This window comes from Panulirus ornatus, chromosome 44 (genome assembly GCF_036320965.1).
Source record: "Panulirus ornatus isolate Po-2019 chromosome 44, ASM3632096v1, whole genome shotgun sequence".
Taxonomy (NCBI): domain Eukaryota; kingdom Metazoa; phylum Arthropoda; class Malacostraca; order Decapoda; family Palinuridae; genus Panulirus; species Panulirus ornatus.
In genome coordinates, this window is record NC_092267.1 from 12,810,001 (window position 1) to 12,830,000 (window position 20,000).

At 47.4% G+C, this 20,000-nt stretch overlaps 1 long non-coding RNA gene across 2 annotated transcripts in view; it reads left to right on the forward strand.

Annotated features, from left to right (window-relative positions):
- Positions 1-20,000, forward strand: part of LOC139762753 (uncharacterized) — a 471,178-nt gene that overhangs the window by 28,958 nt on the left and 422,220 nt on the right. The window lies entirely within an intron of this gene.

Genomic DNA, 20,000 nt, shown 5'->3' on the forward strand with positions numbered 1-20,000 from the left:
TTAATATTACTAAAAATGATTGATTGGATTCACTAAATGATCATGAGAAATAGATCTCATTTCAATATGCAAATGAGTTTGTTTCCATGGAATGACCTTTGACCTACATCTGTACACTCAGGACGGATCATCGTGGTCAAGGGTCGTGCCGTCGTGCTCAACGGTCGTACCGTCGTGCTCAACGGTCGTACCGTCGTGATCAAGGGTCGTACCGTCGTGGTCAAGGATCGTACCGTCGTGGTCAAGGGTCGTACCGTCGTGGTCAAGGGTCGTACCGTCGTGGTCAATGGTCGTACCGTCGTGATCAAGGGTCGTACCGTCGTGATCAAGGGTCGTACCGTCGTGGTCAAGGGTCGTACCGTCGTGATCAAGGGTCGTACCGTCGTGGTCAAGGGTCGTACCGTCGTGATCAAGGGTCGTACCGTCGTGGTCAAGGGTCGTACCGTCGTGGTCAAGGGTCGTACCGTCGTGATCAAGGGTCGTACCATCGTAATCAAGGGTCGTACCGCCGTGGTCAAGGGTCGTACCGTCGTGGTCAAGGGTCGTACCGTCGTGGTCAAGGGTCGTACCGTCGTGGTCAAGGATCGTACCGTCGTGGTCAAGGGTCGTACCGTCGTGGTCAAGGGTCGTACCGTCGTGGTCAAGGGTCGTACCGTCGTGGTCAAGGATCGTACCGTCGTGGTCAAGGGTCGTACCGTCGTGGTCAAGGATCGTACCGTCGTGGTCAAGGGTCGTACCGTCGTGGTCAAGGATCGTACCGTCGTGGTCAAGGATCGTACCGTCGTGGTCAAGGGTCGTACCGTCGTGGTCAAGGGTCGTACCGTCGTGGTCAAGGATCGTACCGTCGTGGTCAAGGGTCGTACCGTCGTGGTCAAGGATCGTACCGTCGTGGTCAAGGATCGTACCGTCGTGATCAAGGGTCGTACCGTCATGGTCAAGGGTCGTACCGTCGTGGTCAAGGATCGTACCGTCGTGGTCAAGGGTCGTACCGTCGTGGTCAAGGGTCGTACCGTCGTGGTCAAGGGTCGTACCGTCGTGGTCAAGGGTCGTACCGTCGTGGTCAAGGGTCGTACCGTCGTGGTCAAGGGTCGTACCGTCGTGGTCAAGGGTCGTACCGTCGTGCTCAAGGGTCGTACCGTCGTGGTCAAGGGTCGTACCGTCGTGCTCAAGGGTCGTACCGTTATTGAAAACTGGAAGAGTGTTGCCTAAGTGTACAGTAAGTTTGCATAGTGCATGGGTGATAACAGGTCAAGTCCATAAGACCGACAACCTGGTAGAAAGACGATTACAATTCACCTTTCATGGGAAGATGGTGATCAGAGGATAATTATAGAGAACGGGGAAAAGGTTGATGCCGAGTCGATAAAGAATATTAGAAAACGAGCAGATGGTTGGTTGCGTTCACGTGGCGAGAATACTCGAGAATATTGAACAATATCGTGGGGGGGAAGGGGGGGGGGTCGTGTTCACTAAGGGCAATATGAACAATGAATTTATATACAACCGGGAACTGAACATTCTCTTTTTTTTGTAAGTGATCAGGGTATGATCTCTCTCTCTCTCTCTCTCTCTCTCTCTCTCTCTCTCTCTCTCTCTCTCTCTCTCTCTCTCTCTCTCTCTCTCTCTCTCTCTCTCTCTCTCTCTCTCTATGTGTGTGTGTGTGTGTGTCATCTGAGCACCACCCCTGGAGTGTACCTGGGGGAGAATTATTACCTCAGACCGCCCGTGTTATTACCCTGTGGTCAAGTTTCCCACGTTACCAGTGGAGCGTAAATCACTGTCTGTTTCCTGGCTGGGCCACGAGCAGGGCCAGCTGCACGTACACCCAGGCACACCCTGCTGGGTCAACATGGCCAGAAACATGGCCAGAAACATGGCCAGAAACATGGCCAGAAACATGGCCAGAAACATAGCCAGAAACATGGCCAGAAACATGGCCAGAAACATAGCCAGAAACATAGCCAGAAACATGGCCAGAAACATAGCCAGAAACATAGCCAAAAACATAGCCAGAAACATAGCCAGAAACATAGCCAGAAACATGGCCAGAAACATAGCCAGAAACATAGCCAGAAACATAGCCAGAAACATAGCCAGAAACATAGCCAGAAACATAGCCAGAAACATAGCCAGAAACATAGGAATATAAATGTAGGAGTGAAATACATGTCTTGTACTGGTACTGCCACCCCCCCCCTGGTAACTATGTAACCCCCCCTCACTGAAGGCAACGGTGCAATCATAGAAGGAGGGGGGGAGGGGAGGGGGAGGGGGGTCCACCTCACAGGTTGTGGTGGCTGCTGGTGGGGGGGCGTGGCCAAGATGGCGGAGGGGGCGTGCTGGGAGGGGGGTGTGTGGGGGGGGGTGATCTTATGTACTCCCATCACATGAGTGTCTGACGTCATACATTAACTATCATCCGTTTTCTTCTAAGTTTCAGTCACGTGTTGTCCGTCGGCTTCGCTTCCCATTTTCTTCTCAATAACCGTCATTGCATGTGACCTGCGGGTTGTGCACTGTTGTGTTTATGTTCGTCCTCCAGGCCAAACGTTAATGACTCTTACATTCTTTACACATCTCTCTCTCTCTCTCTCTCTCTCTCTCTCTCTCTCTCTCTCTCTCTCTCTCTCTCTCTCTCTCTCTCTCTCTCTCTCACCCTGTCCTACGAGCTTCCAAAGCATCAACAAAAAAAAAAAGATTTTTTTTATGTATATAAATGACGTTGAAGTATTTTGTATGCAAATTTCATCCAACACTACAGACTAACCAGTGACAAAAAGTTGAATAATGTTCTCGATTGAATTTCTGATCAGCTTGTACTTTTAATACATAAAATGAATAGATTATGGACGAGTGTGTGTGTGTGTGTGAGGCGCGGGACATGATCACTGTGGTCGAGATGATCACATTGTGAGATAACTCGCAAGGTGGCGGCGGTGAGAGAGAGAGAGAGAGAGAGAGAGAGAGAGAGAGAGAGAGAGAGAGAGAGAGAGGGGGGGAGAGAGAGAGAGAGAGAGAGAGAGAGACAGAGAGAGAGAGAGAGGAACTGTTTTTATGGTACGAGAATAAATCCACATTACAGAATACAATCGTGATCTGTAACTTCTGAGTTCGTAATTACTGTATTTAAAATACATGACGTACACTGGTCTCTGATGAAACACCTGAACAGGCCCCTAGTCTACACATGTGACACCACAGATACACATATGAGGAATATACAGTCACATATGTACGCATTACATACATGGAATATGTAGATTCGTAGGTTTCTCTATGTACTACACATGTTACAAACGTTTCTATTAAACCATCTGTCCTTCCCATGTACTGTCCTCCAGCAGATAACCTGGTCATAGACCATCAGGTCTTGTGTTATCTGTCCTTCCCATGTACTGTCCTCCAGCAGATAACCTGGTCATAGACCATCAGGTCTTGTGTTATCTGTCCTTCCCATGTACTGTCCTCCAGCAGATAACCTGGTCATAGACCATCAGGTCTTGTGTTATCTGACCTTCCCATGTACTGTCCTCCAGCAGATAACCTGGTCATAGACCATCAGGTCTTGTGTTATCTGACCTTCCCATGTACTGTCCTCCAGCAGATAACCTGGTCATAGACCATCAGGTCTTGTGTTATCTGACCTTCCCATGTACTGTCCTCCAGCAGATAACCTGGTCATAGACCATCAGGTCTTGTGTTATCTGACCTTCCCATGTACTGTCCTCCAGCAGATAACCTGGTCATAGACTATCAGGTCTTGTGTTATCTGTCCTTCCCATGTACTGTCCTCCAGCAGATAACCTGGTCATAGACCATCAGGTCTTGTGTTATCTGTCCTTCCCATGTACTGTCCTCCAGCAGATAACCTGGTCATAGACCATCAGGTCTTGTGTTATCTGACCTTCCCATGTACTGTCATTGTACCAAGGGTCGTACCGTCGTGCTCAAGGGTCGTACCGTCGTGCTCAATTGTCGTACCGTCGTGTTCAAGGGTCGTACCGTCGTGCTCAATTGTCGTACCGTCGTGTTCAAGGGTCGTACCGTCGTGCACCAGAAACTAAACATTTCTCAACATTCGAAGTAGAAAATGTTGCTCATTCTCGTCCACAACATTGATATATGAGTGTAGTAATGTTGGCAGGCAACATACACGCCCAATGTTTATATTTTATAAACTTTCTTTGTGTATTTAAGACAACAACAACGAGGGTTGAAACTTTCTAGAACGTTCTGGAAGATTCCAGAACTTTCCAGTGGGTCTCCCGTCTCCCGTTTTCTCCTTTTTTTTCCCTGTTCAACACCTGTCGTCAGTTAAGTCCTGTTACTTTGCTGTATTACAACTGCTGTATTCTTTTTTTTCCTCTTTTACGATGTTAACCTAAAGTTACGCCTTTCTTTATGTCCAAGTTTTATTGACTGACGCCATATTGTATTACACAGTAGGGGGGGCTCCCCTGCCCCCCCACAGGAGGCTATTGTATCCGTTGTATTCTTTCGTCCGTTGGATTGTTGGTGGGGGGGGGGGGAGGCTCGTTATGTTGGCTTACCCTACGTTCTTTTCACCACAACACTACCCACTGCATTTTGTGTTGCGGAGTTTTTCTCCCGTTTTCTAAAAGCAGAATACGAACGTAGTGTTTATGGAGGGAATCGCTTAGTTTTCATGGGAAATAAATTTGTGCAATTGTGATCTTTTCCTGAATTACATTGTTGGACTCTTCACTTGTTTTGTTGTTGCTGAATGTTTTTGTTTGGCTTGGTTGAATATATTTGTGGTGTGAGGTGAGTGTGTTGTTGTGTGGGTGTTGCTTGCCGATATTTTCTCCATCAAAATCTAGTCATAATTTCTGGTTTCCAGCGAAAGTCATTCATGATTTATCTTCACATTGGATTATTTGTTGGATTTAATTACAAATGGTATATACATCAAGATTACTCAGGTATATACATCAAGATTAATCAGGTATATACATCAAGACTAATCAGGTATGTACATCAAGACTAATCAGGTATATACATAAAGACTAATCAGGTATATACATCAAGATTAATTAGGTATATACATCAAGATTAATTAGGTATATACATCAAGACTAATCAGGTATATACATCAAGACTAATCAGGTATATACATCAAGATTAATCAGGTATATACATCAAGATTAATCAGGTATATACATCAAGACTAATCAGGTATATACATCAAGACTAATCAGGTATATACATCAAGATTAATCAGGTATATACATCAAGATTAATCAGTTACAAAAGGACATTACAGGATTCTGTATGAGACTTTGAAATTACAGGTAGAGTTCAGGATATTGTGGTAATGATTCAGTGATAGGAATTACTGTGAGAGAGAGAGAGAGAGAGAGAGAGAGAGAGAGAGAGAGAGAGAGAGAGAGAGAGAGAGCTTGGTGGTTAGATGATATTCGTAATATATTTCTTCGTTGTAACTTTGTGTCAGTCTAATGTTTACATGCTTAACGTGAGACGTTAACTACTGGTTAACTATCGTTGTTAACTACTGGTTAACTATCGTTGTTAACTACTGGTTAACTATCGTTGTTCCTTGTTTGAAATCAACGAACGACCCATGATTATTGTTGCTTTCATTGTTTCACTTCCATCTATGAATCTAGAAATGTATTTTTCAGAGACTAACTTTGTATATGTTACATGATATCAACTGTCGGGTGATCCCATCTGATGGTCGTCTTGTCGTGTTCAAGGGTCGTACCGTCGTGATCAAGGGTCGTACCGTCGTGGTCAAGGGTCGTACCGTCGTGGTCAAGGGTCGTATCGTCGTGATGAAGGGTCGTGTTCAAGGTCGTACCGTCGTGGTCAAGGGTCGTACCGTCGTGCTCAAGGGTCGTACCGTCGTGATCAAGGGTCGTGCTCAAGGGTCGTACCCCCACCCTGTACATGATCTCACTACCCACACACATATTCTCCCCAGTCTTACCTCCCTGCTCCCCTCCCCACGCCACCCTCCCCGATAATCTTTCTTTTCCTCCCCACCGTCTTTCCCCTCCCTCCCCCCTTATTCATTACGACCCTCCCCTCGCCCTGTGTAAAACCCTAAGTCTCCCCTTCCCCTCCCCAGCCTCTTCTCCCCACCCTCTTTACTCCCCCCCCCCTCCCCTCTGCCCTTCTAGCCAGAGTGAATAATGTATGATCACATGACTGACTCGTCTCTCACAAGTGACCAACCATTCATTACAATCATACCTTAATAAATGACCTTAATAAATGACCTATAAATTATTGACTCTATTTATATACACTTACTCATTTATTATCGAATTATAGTGGCCTTACCTCATGCGTCTCACTCAAAGGCGAAAACAGATATATATATATATATATATATGTATATATATATATATATATATATATATATATATATATATATATATATATATATATATATATATGTATGTGTGTGTGTATACCAAGTGTTTATATTTGTGATTCTGATCTGGTCGTATAGCGTCCGGTTAACCAGCCGGGTGCCGGTCGCGGTGCTTCTCAAACCACTACACAGCTCACCACACTAACGACTGTTGACATGAACTACCCTGCAGTGACCTACAACCCTTATGTCGTCTCTTCATATAACCTATAATTACCTAAAACATAATCAGGATCATTAAACAACTTACAGGTTGTATCTTCACTCTAACAACCCTGGACGTAATCACCAACAATTAGTTACAACATGATGGTCAAACAGGTTGTTAGTAATCATGGTACTTGCCTTCACCAGGAAGACAATACAGGAATTATGTAACATAAATATGTATTATGTACTCACACTGTGGGTTGCCATCTGTAGAGAATTTCTCTAAGTTGTATTTATTTGTTATTATCATTATATCATTCTGGTCGTAATGATTATACTGCAGTTATTATCATTATATCATTATACTTGAGCCAGTATCATTATACTTAAATCATTATCATTATCATTATATCATAATACTTAAGTGAAGAGTCGTACCGTCGTCCTCAGGGGTCGTACCGTCGTGGTCAAGGGTCGCACCGTCGTGGTCAAGGGTCGTACCTTCGTGATCAAGGGTCGTGGTCAAGGGTAGTACCGTCGTGGTCAAGGGTCGTACCGTCGTGGTCAAGGGTCGCACCGTCGTGGTCAAGGGTCGTACCGTCGTGGTCAAGGGTAGTACCGTCGTGGTCAAGGGTCGCACCGTCGTGGTCAAGGGTCGTACCTTTGTGATCAAGGGTCGTGGTCAAGGGTCGTACCGTCGTGGTCAAGGGTCGTACCGTCGTGGTCAAGGATCGTACCGTCGTGGTCAAGGGTCGTACCGTCGTGCTCAAGGGTCGTACCGTCGTGGTCAAGGGTCGTACCGTCGTGGTCAAGGATCGTACCGTCGTGATCAAGGGTCGTACCGTCGTGGTCAAGGGTCGTACCGTCGTGGTCAAGGGTCGTACCGTCGTGCTCAAGGGTCGTACCGTCGTGGTCAAGGATCGTACCGTCGTGGTCAAGGATCGTACCGTCGTGGTCAAGGGTCGTACCGTCGTGATCAAGGGTCGTACCGTCGTGGTCAAGGGTCGTACCGTCGTGGTCAAGGATCGTACCGTCGTGGTCAAGGGTCGTACCGTCGTGATCAAGGGTCGTACCGTCGTGGTCAAGGGTCGTACCGTCGTGGTCAAGGATCGTACCGTCGTGATCAAGGGTCGTACCGTCGTGGTCAAGGGTCGTACCGTCGTGGTCAAGGGTCGTACCGTCGTGGTCAAGGGTCGTACCGTCGTGATCAAGGGTCGTACCGTCGTGATCAAGGGTCATACCGTCGTGGTCAAGGGTCGTACCGTCGTGTTCAGAACAGGTCCAGTATACACAACATCAAACCTTGTATTCCCAGGTCGTTCTTTGTGACCAGGTCAGGTCATGTGACCAGGTCAGGTCATGTGTTGGCTTCTGACCTGAACAGATAAAACTCCTCTTTATTTATGACCCGGGAATCTGATGTGTTGTTGTCATCATAGTTTGGTAGTCAAAGAACACAAGTCATTATCTAACGAGTCTGGGTGATTCTCCAATTGTTGACTTCATAATCGCCTCCGTAAATAGTCAATAATCATCACTACACACTTGAATGATTCATTGTAAGTATTACCGTAAGGAATTATTTTAAGTATATATAAGTAATGTAACATTATAGGACTTGATAGTTAATATATGTATGTATTTATGTATGTATATATTAGTGTCTGTTGATGTTTCCCTAATACTGTTATTCTCTCCTTCTGTTCTGTTCTCTTCTGTTCTTCAGCAGTTTGGTACCTGCGTTGTTCCATGGTTCAGTTGTTCCATTGTTCAGTTGTTCCATTGTTCTGTTATTCCATTGTTCTGTTGTTCCGTTGTGCTACTGTTTTTTTTAGGGGGGCAAAGGGAAGATCTGTTTAACGAAGCAAGACAGTCAAATACAGTGTGGGATCAAGATTAGAGAGAGAGAGAGAGAGAGAGAGAGAGAGAGAGAGAGAGAGAGAGAGAGAGAGAGAGAGAGAGTGCACTACCCACATATCTCCTACGTGTCGCAGATGGCGACTAACGTGGGGGGGGGCGGGGCTGGAGATCCTCCCCTCCTGTATTAGTGCATTCTAAAAATCATCAACAGATTAATTAACCAGTTGAGTTCGAGCGATTTTGTACACCTTACAATCGTCTTTTTGTGGGATCTGAAGATAATCATTTGTGCTTCCATTATACAGAGAAGCAGTATATACGTCAGTATAAGTCAGTAATAGTCTGTACAAGTCTCTATAAGTCTATTAGTTAGTTTAAGTCAGTATCAGTCAGTATAAGTCAGTAATAGTCTGTACAAGTCTCTATAAGTCTATTAGTTAGTTTAAGTCAGTATCAGTCAGTATAAGTCAGTATCAGTCAGTATAAGTCAGTATAAGGTCTCTCTCTGCATCATTTTGATGAATGTCAACATTTTCAGTGTTTTCTTCATATAGATATTGTGCATTTGTTGATTGTTGTTGTTGTTGTCATAGTTATGTTTTTGTGTTAAATTTTCTTGTTTTTTAACATTTCATACATTTTAATATTGTTATTATTGACTCCTCTTTGTGTTCTTCTTGTTCTCACCTGATATTGTTCTTGTTATTCCTGGTGTTCATGTTCTTCTGTTCTTATTCTCTCTGGATTTCATTCATTTCTTTGTCTTTTTCTTCTTTCATTCTGTAATGATCTATTTGGAATGATGCTTCCAGTGCGACCTTCCAGCCGGGTCCAGCCACCCTGGCTGGCTCCAGGCTAACGTGTTGACCAACCTGGTGGACAGTTCTGACCTTTTCCAGCAGCCTCCAGCCCCAGGACACGTCTAATGGCTCGCTGGAGCATTGTGTGCTGGAGATAAGGTCGTATTGTGTCGATAGATGGAATTATGTGTGGCTGCAGGTGGGTCCTTCCTTTGTGGTGGAGCGGGTCGTTATAGTGGAGCGGGTCGTTGTGGTGGAGCGGGTCGTTATAGTGGAGCGGGTTGTTGTGGTGGAGCGGCTCGTTATAGTGGAGCGGGTTGTTGTGGTGGAGCGGGTCGTTATAGTGGAGCGGGTTGTTGTGGTGGAGCGGGTCGTTATAGTGGAGCGGGTTGTTGTGGTGGAGCGGGTCGTTGTGGTGGAGCGGGTCGTTGTGGTGGAGCGAGTCGTTATAGTGGAGCGGGTTGTTGTGGTGGAGCGGGTCGTTGTGGTGCAGCGGGTTGTTGTGGTGGAGCGAGTTGTTGTGGTGGAGCGGGTCGTTGTGGTGGAGCGGGTCGTTGTGGTGGAGCGGGTCGTTATAGTGCAGCGGGTTGTTGTGGTGGAGCGGGTCGTTATAGTGGAGTGGGTCGTTGTGGTGGAGCGGGTCGTTGTGGTGGAGCGAGTCGTTGTGGTGGATAGGGGTCTGTAGGTTTGTGTCTGTTTGTCTGTCTGTCTGTGGTGCTTGTGTGTGTGTTGTTTATGTTTCTCTGTGTTCTTCCGCGTGTGTAATGACCTTCCTAGTGTTTTGTGTGTGTGCGTCTGTGTCTGTACTGCTCACTGTGGTTGTATTTATACATCTGGTTGTGTTCTGCATACAGTATCATACAGTTGTATCCCTTGTGTCTTGACCAACTTGTGTGTTCTATATTACGATATTAACTGATACTTAAACGACCTTGAACCATTAACAATGCAGTTAGTGTCATATTGAGTCGTGTTAGCATTGTCAAGCCAGACGACCCCGATCACCTAGCAACCTTTCAGACCAATCCTCGCAAACGATATTATGGTCCTCCTGCAGATGGCCTGATCATAGACCATCAGGTCTTGTGTTATCTGTCCTTCCCATGTACTGTCCTCCAGCAGATAACCTGGTCATAGACCATCAGGTCTTGTGTTATCTGTCCTTCCCATGTACTGTCCTCCAGCAGATAACCTGGTCATAGACCATCAGGTCTTGTGTTATCTGTCCTTCCCATGTATTGTCCTCCAGCAGATAACCTGGTCATAGACCATCAGGTCTTGTGTTATCTGTCCTTCCCATGTACTGTCCTCCAGCAGATAACCTGGTCATAGACCATCAGGTCTTGTGTTATCTGACCTTCCCATGTACTGTCCTCCAGCAGATAACCTGGTCATAGACCATCAGGTCTTGTGTTATCTGACCTTCCCATGTACTGTCCTCCAGCAGATGGCCTGATCATAGACCATCAGGTCTTGTGTTATCTGTCCTCCCCATGTACTGTCCTCCAGCAGATAACCTGGTCATAGACCATCAGGTCTTGTGTTATCTGTCCTTCCCATGTACTGTCCTCCAGCAGATGGCCTGATCATAGACCATCAGGTCTTGTGTTATCTGACCTTCCCATGTACTGTCCTCCAGCAGATAACCTGGTCATAGACCATCAGGTCTTGTGTTATCTGTCCTTCCCATGTACTGTCCTCCAGCAGATAACCTGGTCATAGACCATCAGGTCTTGTGTTATCTGACCTTCCCATGTACTGTCCTCCAGCAGATAACCTGGTCATAGACCATCAGGTCTTGTGTTATCTGTCCTTCCCATGTACTGTCCTCCAGCAGATAACCTGGTCATAGACCATCAGGTCTTGTGTTATCTGTCCTTCCCATGTACTGTCCTCCAGCAGATAACCTGGTCATAGACCATCAGGTCTTGTGTTATCTGTCCTTCCCATGTACTGTCCTCCAGCAGATAACCTGATCATAGACCATCAGGTCTTGTGTTATCTGTCCTTCCCATGTACTGTCCTCCAGCAGATAACCTGGTCATAGACCATCAGGTCTTGTGTTATCAGTCCTTCCCATGTACTGTCCTCCAGCAGATAACCTGGTCATAGACCATCAGGTCTTGTGTTATCTGTCCTTCCCATGTACTGTCCTCCAGCAGATAACCTGGTCATAGACCATCAGGTCTTGTGTTATCTGTCCTTCCCATGTACTGTCCTCCAGCAGATAACCTGGTCATAGACCATCAGGTCTTGTGTTATCAGTCCTTCCCATGTACTGTCCTCCAGCAGATAACCTGGTCATAGACCATCAGGTCTTGTGTTATCTGTCCTTCCCATGTACTGTCCTCCAGCAGATAACCTGGTCATAGACCATCAGGTCTTGTGTTATCTGTCCTTCCCATGTACTGTCCTCCAGCAGATAACCTGGTCATAGACCATCAGGTCTTGTGTTATCTGTCCTTCCCATGTACTGTCCTCCAGCAGATAACCTGGTCATAGACCATCAGGTCTTGTGTTATCAGTCCTTCCCATGTACTGTCCTCCAGCAGATAACCTGGTCATAGACCATCAGGTCTTGTGTTATCTGTCCTTCCCATGTACTGTCCTCCAGCAGATAACCTGATCATAGACCATCAGGTCTTGTGTTATCTGCCCTTCCCATGTACTGTCCTCCAGCAGATAACCTGGTCATAGACCATCAGGTCTTGTGTTATCTGTCCTTCCCATGTACTGTCCTCCAGCAGATAACCTGGTCATAGACCATCAGGTCTTGTGTTATCTGTCCTTCCCATGTACTGTCCTCCAGCAGATAACCTGGTCATAGACCATCAGGTCTTGTGTTATCTGTCCTTCCCATGTACTGTCCTCCAGCAGATAACCTGGTCATAGACCATCAGGTCTTGTGTTATCTGTCCTTCCCATGTACTGTCCTCCAGCAGATAACCTGGTCATAGACCATCAGGTCTTGTGTTATCTGTCCTTCCCATGTACTGTCCTCCAGCAGATAACCTGGTCATAGACCATCAGGTCGTGTGTTATCTGTCCTTCCCATGTACTGTCCTCCAGCAGATAACCTGGTCATAGACCATCAGGTCTTGTGTTATCAGTCCTTCCCATGTACTGTCCTCCAGCAGACAACCTGGTCATAGACCATCAGGTCTTGTGTTATCTGACCTTCCCATGTACTGTCCTCCAGCAGATAACCTGGTCATAGACCATCAGGTCTTGTGTTATCTGACCTTCCCATGTACTGTCCTCCAGCAGATAACCTGGTCATAGACCATCAGGTCTTGTGTTATCTGTCCTTCCCATGTACTGTCCTCCAGCAGATAACCTGGTCATAGACCATCAGGTCTTGTGTTATCTGTCCTTCCCATGTACTGTCCTCCAGCAGATAACCTGGTCATAGACCATCAGGTCTTGTGTTATCTGTCCTTCCCATGTACTGTCCTCCAGCAGATAACCTGGTCATAGACCATCAGGTCTTGTGTTATCTGTCCTTCCCATGTACTGTCCTCCAGCAGATAACCTGGTCATAGACCATCAGGTCTTGTGTTATCTGTCCTTCCCATGTACTGTCCTCCAGCAGATAACCTGGTCATAGACCATCAGGTCTTGTGTTATCTGTCCTTCCCATGTACTGTCCTCCAGCAGACAACCTAGTCATAGACCATCAGGTCTTGTGTTACATAAACCATAGCTCTTCTTCACATTAGCGAAGTGTCTGTAAGTCACTTCCACTTGGAAGGGTCATTAAGTATTGATCGTTGGCAGCGACGTGCCATACTTGGGTCCGCGAGTCCAGAATTCTAATTTCCAGTCATTACCTTCACCGAGTCCAGCTAAATTCCTTTTGGTCGAGTTAAAGAGATTCGTTTCATTGATCCCCACTCGAGGTTCGGAGACCGAGTCAAATCCTGCTTCATGACGTGTGGAAAAGGTTCATTCTACCGATCCACATTCCAGGTTCGAAGATTGAAGCGAAACCTGGTTCATGACGTGATGAGAATACGATTCATTCTAACGATCCTCACATAAGGTTCGAACATGGGTTCGACTCCTGGTTCACCAGGTGGTCCGTGCGTATGAGAGACCACTATGTAGCCGTCAACTGCCATGTGTGTCTTAGCATTGTCTTCCATCTTGTTAGTGATATTCAATTGATCAATCTTGACTTCAAGTGTGAAGATGAAGTGGATTCGTGTGTGCGTTCGTGCGTACGTCCCCGTGTTGTAGCTAAAGCTCACTGGCTTTGTACATTATGTGGAATTTCCACACAAAATGTCAGAATTTTTCACCTTTTGATCCTGAGCTGATCTGCGTACTCACATGTACGCTCTGAAGTACGCTTTGAATTTTACGAAGTCTACCTTCTATTTACTGAGTTCCTGTACACACACACACACACACACACACACACACACGCAATTTCTTATCTACATTTCTGGATCATCCTGGTCTGTGGTTAGATTTCTCAACTGCCTGTCATGGATTGTGAGGGCGTCGCACATCATACCTTCCTCACAGTGTTATGTACACTTCTGCTGTTATCGTTTCTTATCAGTTTATCTAATATTGGCTGAGCTGGGATGGTGCCGGTGGTTCACGGCGTTATCTGTGTCTATATTTCTGTGAGAACAGACTCGTGTGTGGCTCACCTCACACTGGAGGGCCTCCAGCCAGCCACCTCCAACCGGGCAATTCTCGCCTCCTTGGTTTCATGACGGGAATAAACAGACGAAATAATGATGGAGGAGAAGGTGGGAGATGGGTTGTTCACACTGTCTGGGTCAGGGGGGGGGGGGGGGGGGGGAAGACCAGAACACACAGGTCCTGGTCCAGGTCTGACATGTCAGGTAAGGATGTCAGACCTACAGACGTTGTCTCAGTACGTACGGCTGTGTTCCAACCTGACCCTGATCCCGGGAGACCTGAACTACATGGCCTAGTCTGATGTCCTCTACTGAAGTACGATCCTGAAATGGAAATCTGAAGCGCTCTTGTGTATCAGGGGAAACAAGGGTCATGTTACATCTGCAAGGATTATAATGGTCCACCGTAGACAGTTAATGGTCTACTTCTGACCATTCTACACCGCTGTGTGTGTAGTCGGCCACCCATAATGGACCATTCTACTGTAAGCCATTCTACTCTACCACTCTACTGGTCTTAGCTTGGTTCATGCTGGACCAAATGAACCATCTGGCCAACATGGACCATATTGAGCATCCGTGGACTACAGTGGACCAGCATTATCCGTCATTATAGAAACTTCCAGATTATTTCAGGTCACAGATGACCACCCCAGCCAGCACAGTGACCCTTCCAGGAGTGTCAGGGACAATCCAGAAACATAATCGATCCATCAGGAGCCACGGAACCTTTTCAGGCGAGGAGACCCAGTGATTCTCCACGTGTCTTATGCATCTTCCAGGATCACCACAGATCATTCAAAAGCCCTGCAGATCTTCCAGGAGTACCATGGACTTTCCAGGAGCTTCATACCTTATCCTGGAGACTTGTATACTTTCCAGGAACATAAAAGATCATCCAGGAGGCTTGTAGTACACCTTCCAGCAGACTCGCAGATTCTCCAGACAACGTATGGATCTTCCAGGTGCACCATAGATTATCCAGAAGCAAGAGCTCCGTAGTGAACCTTCCAGGGCAACATCGATCATCCAGGAGCCGCTGGGCATTCCAGGAGCACCATAGATCATCCAGGAGTGTCATGGACCTTCCAAAAGCCCCACACATCATCCAGGGGGACGGTGGAGTATGAGGAACCACAGTGAAGCAAACGTTCCAGGCACGGGAGACGGTGGTGGCTGGAACAGCGGTAACGCAGACCAGAGTCCAGCTAGCAGCAGGACCAGGAGTCCCCAGCAGGAGTCCCCAGCAGGAGTCCCCAGCAGGCAGAGGCAGGAGGAACAAGTGCAGGAGTCCCCAGCAGGAGTCCCCAGCAGGAGTCCCCAGCACGAGGTCCTAGCACGAGTTCCCAGCAGGAGTCCCCAGCAGGCAGAGGCAGGAGGAACAAGTGCAGGAGTCCCCAGCAGGAGTCCCCAGCAGGAGTCCCCAGCAGGAGCCCCCAGCAGGAGCCCCCAGCAGGCAGAGGCAGGAGGAACAAGTGCAGGAGTCCCCCAGCAGGAGTCCCCAGCAGGGTCAGGGGAGCAGGCAGGGGGATGGAGAACGAGGGCAGAAGTCCCCAGCAGGAGCAGGGGTGGTGAGGGGAGGGGGAGGAGGAGGAGGAGGTAAGTAATGAAGGGAACACGGGGGAACACGGCCTCCTCATCCCGTATGCAGGCTCCACCGTGTAAACCCAAGCTCGACCCCTGTTACCCGACCCGCTTTGTCCTGCTGACCCATGCATGAGGTCATGTGTGCTGACACTGCTGACGGTGGTGATGCTGACACTGCTGACACTGGTGGTGCTGACACCGACCAACAGTGATGTGTGAAGCAATGTTGAGACGCGTGTTGTATGGCCGTCTTGTGCAGACCTGTGTCCGGATGACTGATGTGCACACATCACCAGGACCCACTCCCACTCCCACTCCCACTCCCACTCCCACTCCCACTCTTCCCAGGGTCATGTCCCAAACGCCCATATTCCCCTCACAGGACCGTGTCCCAGCTGCACCCTCATCCTTCCCAGCACCAGAACATTGTCGACATGTCGTGTGAGCTGAGCTGGGTATGGGATGACGGTAGACGTCCCACACACACACACACACACACACACACACACACACAGGAGAAGGGCCAGTGATCGCTCGTTCTAATACAATGTATAAATATAATTTTCAGATGAAGTTGAATTTCATAGAGAACAAATATGGCCTTAATCCCTAAATGACGAGGGATCAGATCTCTTACGTGGGTTAAACCCGGCCAATCCTGCCATTAGGCGACGGAGCGTTGACATGACCTTGTGTTGCAGACCTTCCTGTTGACCTGACCTCCTGCTTGACCCCTTCATCCTACACTCATGACTTGAATCACTCTTGATTATATCATTTCCACATCCATCAGGCACGCCTCGTGTGCGTGAATAGTGAATAGGAACGATGTGGTATACCGGGGTCGACGTGCTGTCATTGGACTGAACCAGGGCATGTGAAGCGTCTGGGGTAAACCATGGAAAGTTGTGTGGGGCCTGGATGTGGATAGGGAGCTGTGGTTTCGGTGCATTATTACATGACGGGTAGAGACTGAGTGTGAACGAATGTGGCCTATCTTCGTCCGTTCCTGGCGCTACCTCGCTAAAGAGGGAAATACTGATGAAGTATGAAGAAATGTATATAGTAAAATAGTGTCCGTCTTTGCACATGAGTGCATTCGTCCATGTGCTTGTATGTGGGTTTTCAAGAACGTAAGTTGATATTGAAGCGTGTGTGTGTGTGTGTGTGTGTGTGTGTGTGTGTGTGTGTGTGTGTCTGTGTGTGTGTGTGTGTGTGTGTGTCTGGGTGTGTGTGTGTGTGTAAACACTGTACCTTGAGAACAATAGATGATATGAACAACACAGTTGCACAGTTTGCCGCTGTGCAGGTCGCCAACTGATTTCATCTAGTGACGCCTACCTGCATACATTTGCATATCAATTATAAAATACTGAATTTTTGTAAGTGTTGTAACGGTGGCGAGCTGTACTGTATCATGTATTTCTTTGTATTCGGTTACAGTACAAACCTACATTATACATGTATTTTGTAATGTGAAAAACACTAATATTGGGTCACAGATGTGTATGTAGATTTATATTACTTGTTTACATATGTAGGGAGGCTAGCGCTAGGGCCTGGGTCCCCCACTACCTCCTGTACAGTGTTACCACACACACACACTCATGATTTCCCCAGTGTTGCCAACATATGCTCACCGTGCCACAGGCCCGCTAATCTGTTGCTCAAGAAATTCTTCCTCTGGTCTGGTTCCTGTTTTCTGTATCCCAGCGTCATCATCCCGTTTTCTTCCCTTGGTTTTCTCTCCTCCTGTGTTAGTACCTGGCTGTGTTTACCTCCATCCTCACACCTCTCCTCCTGTGTTAGTACCTGGCTGCAGATGATAATGGCCTGGTCTGTGTCGTCTGCTCGACCATCTGTTTCATCTTCTATTTCTATGTTGTTTTCGTGCGAAGATAAAAGAATGTTTTCTCAAAATCTTTCCAATGTTATTTTGAGGCGATGCAACTAGCACTGGGTCATCCTCAAACCGACAGTCAAATCTTGCTTCCCACATCTTGGTTCTCGCAACACAAATATTAAAGACTGTCTACCATTTTCCTTTCCCCCGTTTTCATTGCTTCATTTTGTTTGGAATGAATTTCACCGGCCATTTTCCCTGAACACTTGTATTTGTTGTGGTTTGCATTGTGTTGTGTGATGATGTGTGCATCGTTCACAAGTCTGGCATCTTCAACAAACACAAAGGGATGACTACACCCATCTACACCAGACACAAACACTGAGGGACGACTACACCCATCTACACCAGACACAAACACTGAGGGATGACTACACCCATCTACACCAGACACAAACACTGAGGGATGACTACACCCATCTACACCAGACACAAACACTGAGGGATGACTACACCCATCTACACCAGACACAAACACTGAGGGATGACTACACCCATCTACACCAGACACAAACACTGAGGGATGCCTACACCCATCTACACTAGACACAAACAGCTGTGGCTCCACACATTAGAGACGCCACCTGTCACACTTGGTTGCACCAGAAAGCGTTTATTCAACTTGGTATTTACTTCTTCAGCCAATGTAAGACATCTTTCCAGACAATGACCAAGAATTCCAGTTTCTTTAATACTCTCTGGTGAGATATAGTCACAAATGTGTAGCCGGAGTTCCGGAATATGAAATAAACTCTATCATTTCTTGATGTCAATATGTTGCCTAACAACCTGATCATGTAATTTGGTAGTTAGTGACGCCACACTTGTCACCAACACAGTCATGTACGCTTGTTTCCCCATCACGTTTCTTAAAGATCAACACGACACATACTATCATTGTTGACACACACACACACACACACACACACACACACACACACACACACACACTGCTTCTGGTGAGACACAGAAGAGCCACTAAGGCTAATGTCATGTTATGTTGCTGTTGGCTTTTCAACCTTAGAAGTGAGATGTGTCCAGACTACCAACCATGTGTGTGGGTTTATCATAAACCTTTTTATATTCTGAATATTGATGGTTCCCGATCCCACTCTGCCCGTAGTGCTCCCACACTGTAAACCCTGCTCAGTGTACACGCTGAGTTAGTTAGCATACTGTGTGTGTGTGTGTGTGTGTGTGTGTGTGTGTGTGTGTGTGTGTGTGTGTGTGTGTGTGTAACTCTACCACCTGAATATTCGGGAATATTCGAGTCTTACGTTTCACTTCTTTGCAGATATTCAGTCTTTGATAATTGGTGTTGCAGTATTGGAATAACTTTATGTATGTCTTCAATATGTGTCTCCCTTGTGTTGTCCGTCGGTCTGTGTTGAGGAGAGAGAGAGAGAGAGAGAGAGAGAGAGAGAGAGAGAGAGAGAGAGAGAGAGAGAGAGAGTTGCCACAATACATGCACACATCTACGAATGTAAACAATGCTCACAGCTGTTGTGTGGACCCGGCCAGCCGGCGTGTGGCGGCCGTGACGTCACTCCCCCTCCTCCTCAACACACTTCCAGCCCGCCTTTGTTTTGGTCATTTGGTGGTCGGTGGGGGGGGGGGAGGTGGGAGGGGGGGGGAGCAGTACAGAGGGCCCCCCCCTCCCACCCCGGCGGCGTCTCTGCAGGTCACTGGCGCAGCGGGGGGGGGGGGGTATGGAGGGGAGGGGGGAAGGGGAAGGCAGGAAGGGGGGCAGGGAAGGGGAGGAGGGGAGGGGAGGGGGAGGGGAGGATCGTGTATGCCTCAGCGGGGGGGGGGGGGGGTGTGTAAGGCTGAGGTCACTGGGGATACTGAGTAATGTTTCCGACCTTATCTACTATGCCTTACCTACCCAACCCCCAAGATATGGCTAACCAACTCTCATCTTCACCCATATACCTCTCTCTCTCTCTCTCTCTCTCTCTCTCTCTCTCTCTCTCTCTCTCTCTCTCTCTCTCTCTCTCTCTCTCTCCTGCTCCGTGTGTGTGTGTGTGTGTGTGTGTGTCTGGTAGCCACGTCGGATGCCACGTTAACTACTGGAGTCAACCATACGCCACCAGACCTATATATTATTATTGACGAAATTATGCACTGGTAACTCGAGGTGAGTGTTGCCACACCGGGTTTCTTCTCTTCATTATTCCGTCTTCCTCAGTTTTATCGGCCGGGTTTTTTTTTAAAGTTATTATCATTTTTACGCTTTGGTTTTTATACATCTCTTGCTCGCTGTGAGAATGTAGCGCCCTAGACTCGTCCCTCAGTGGAATATTCGAATACTGGATCTCCTGCGGGCCGAGTGTAAGCAAATATTCGTCTCCCTTGAGAATATCGGATTATCGGGGATCCATTTAAAGTTTCTCGGCCGCCGCTCCGATGTTTTTCCCTAGAATTATCGGATTATCGGATACTCACCACGTATCGCAACCCCCCCCCCCCACACACCATAACCCCCCACGGACGACAGGAAGCCTGAGGTATTCATGGGTCACACGGACCATGGGTCTCATGGGTCATACGGACCATGGGTCACACGGACCATGGGTCTCATGGATCATGGGTCACACGGACCATGGGTCTCATGGATTATGGGT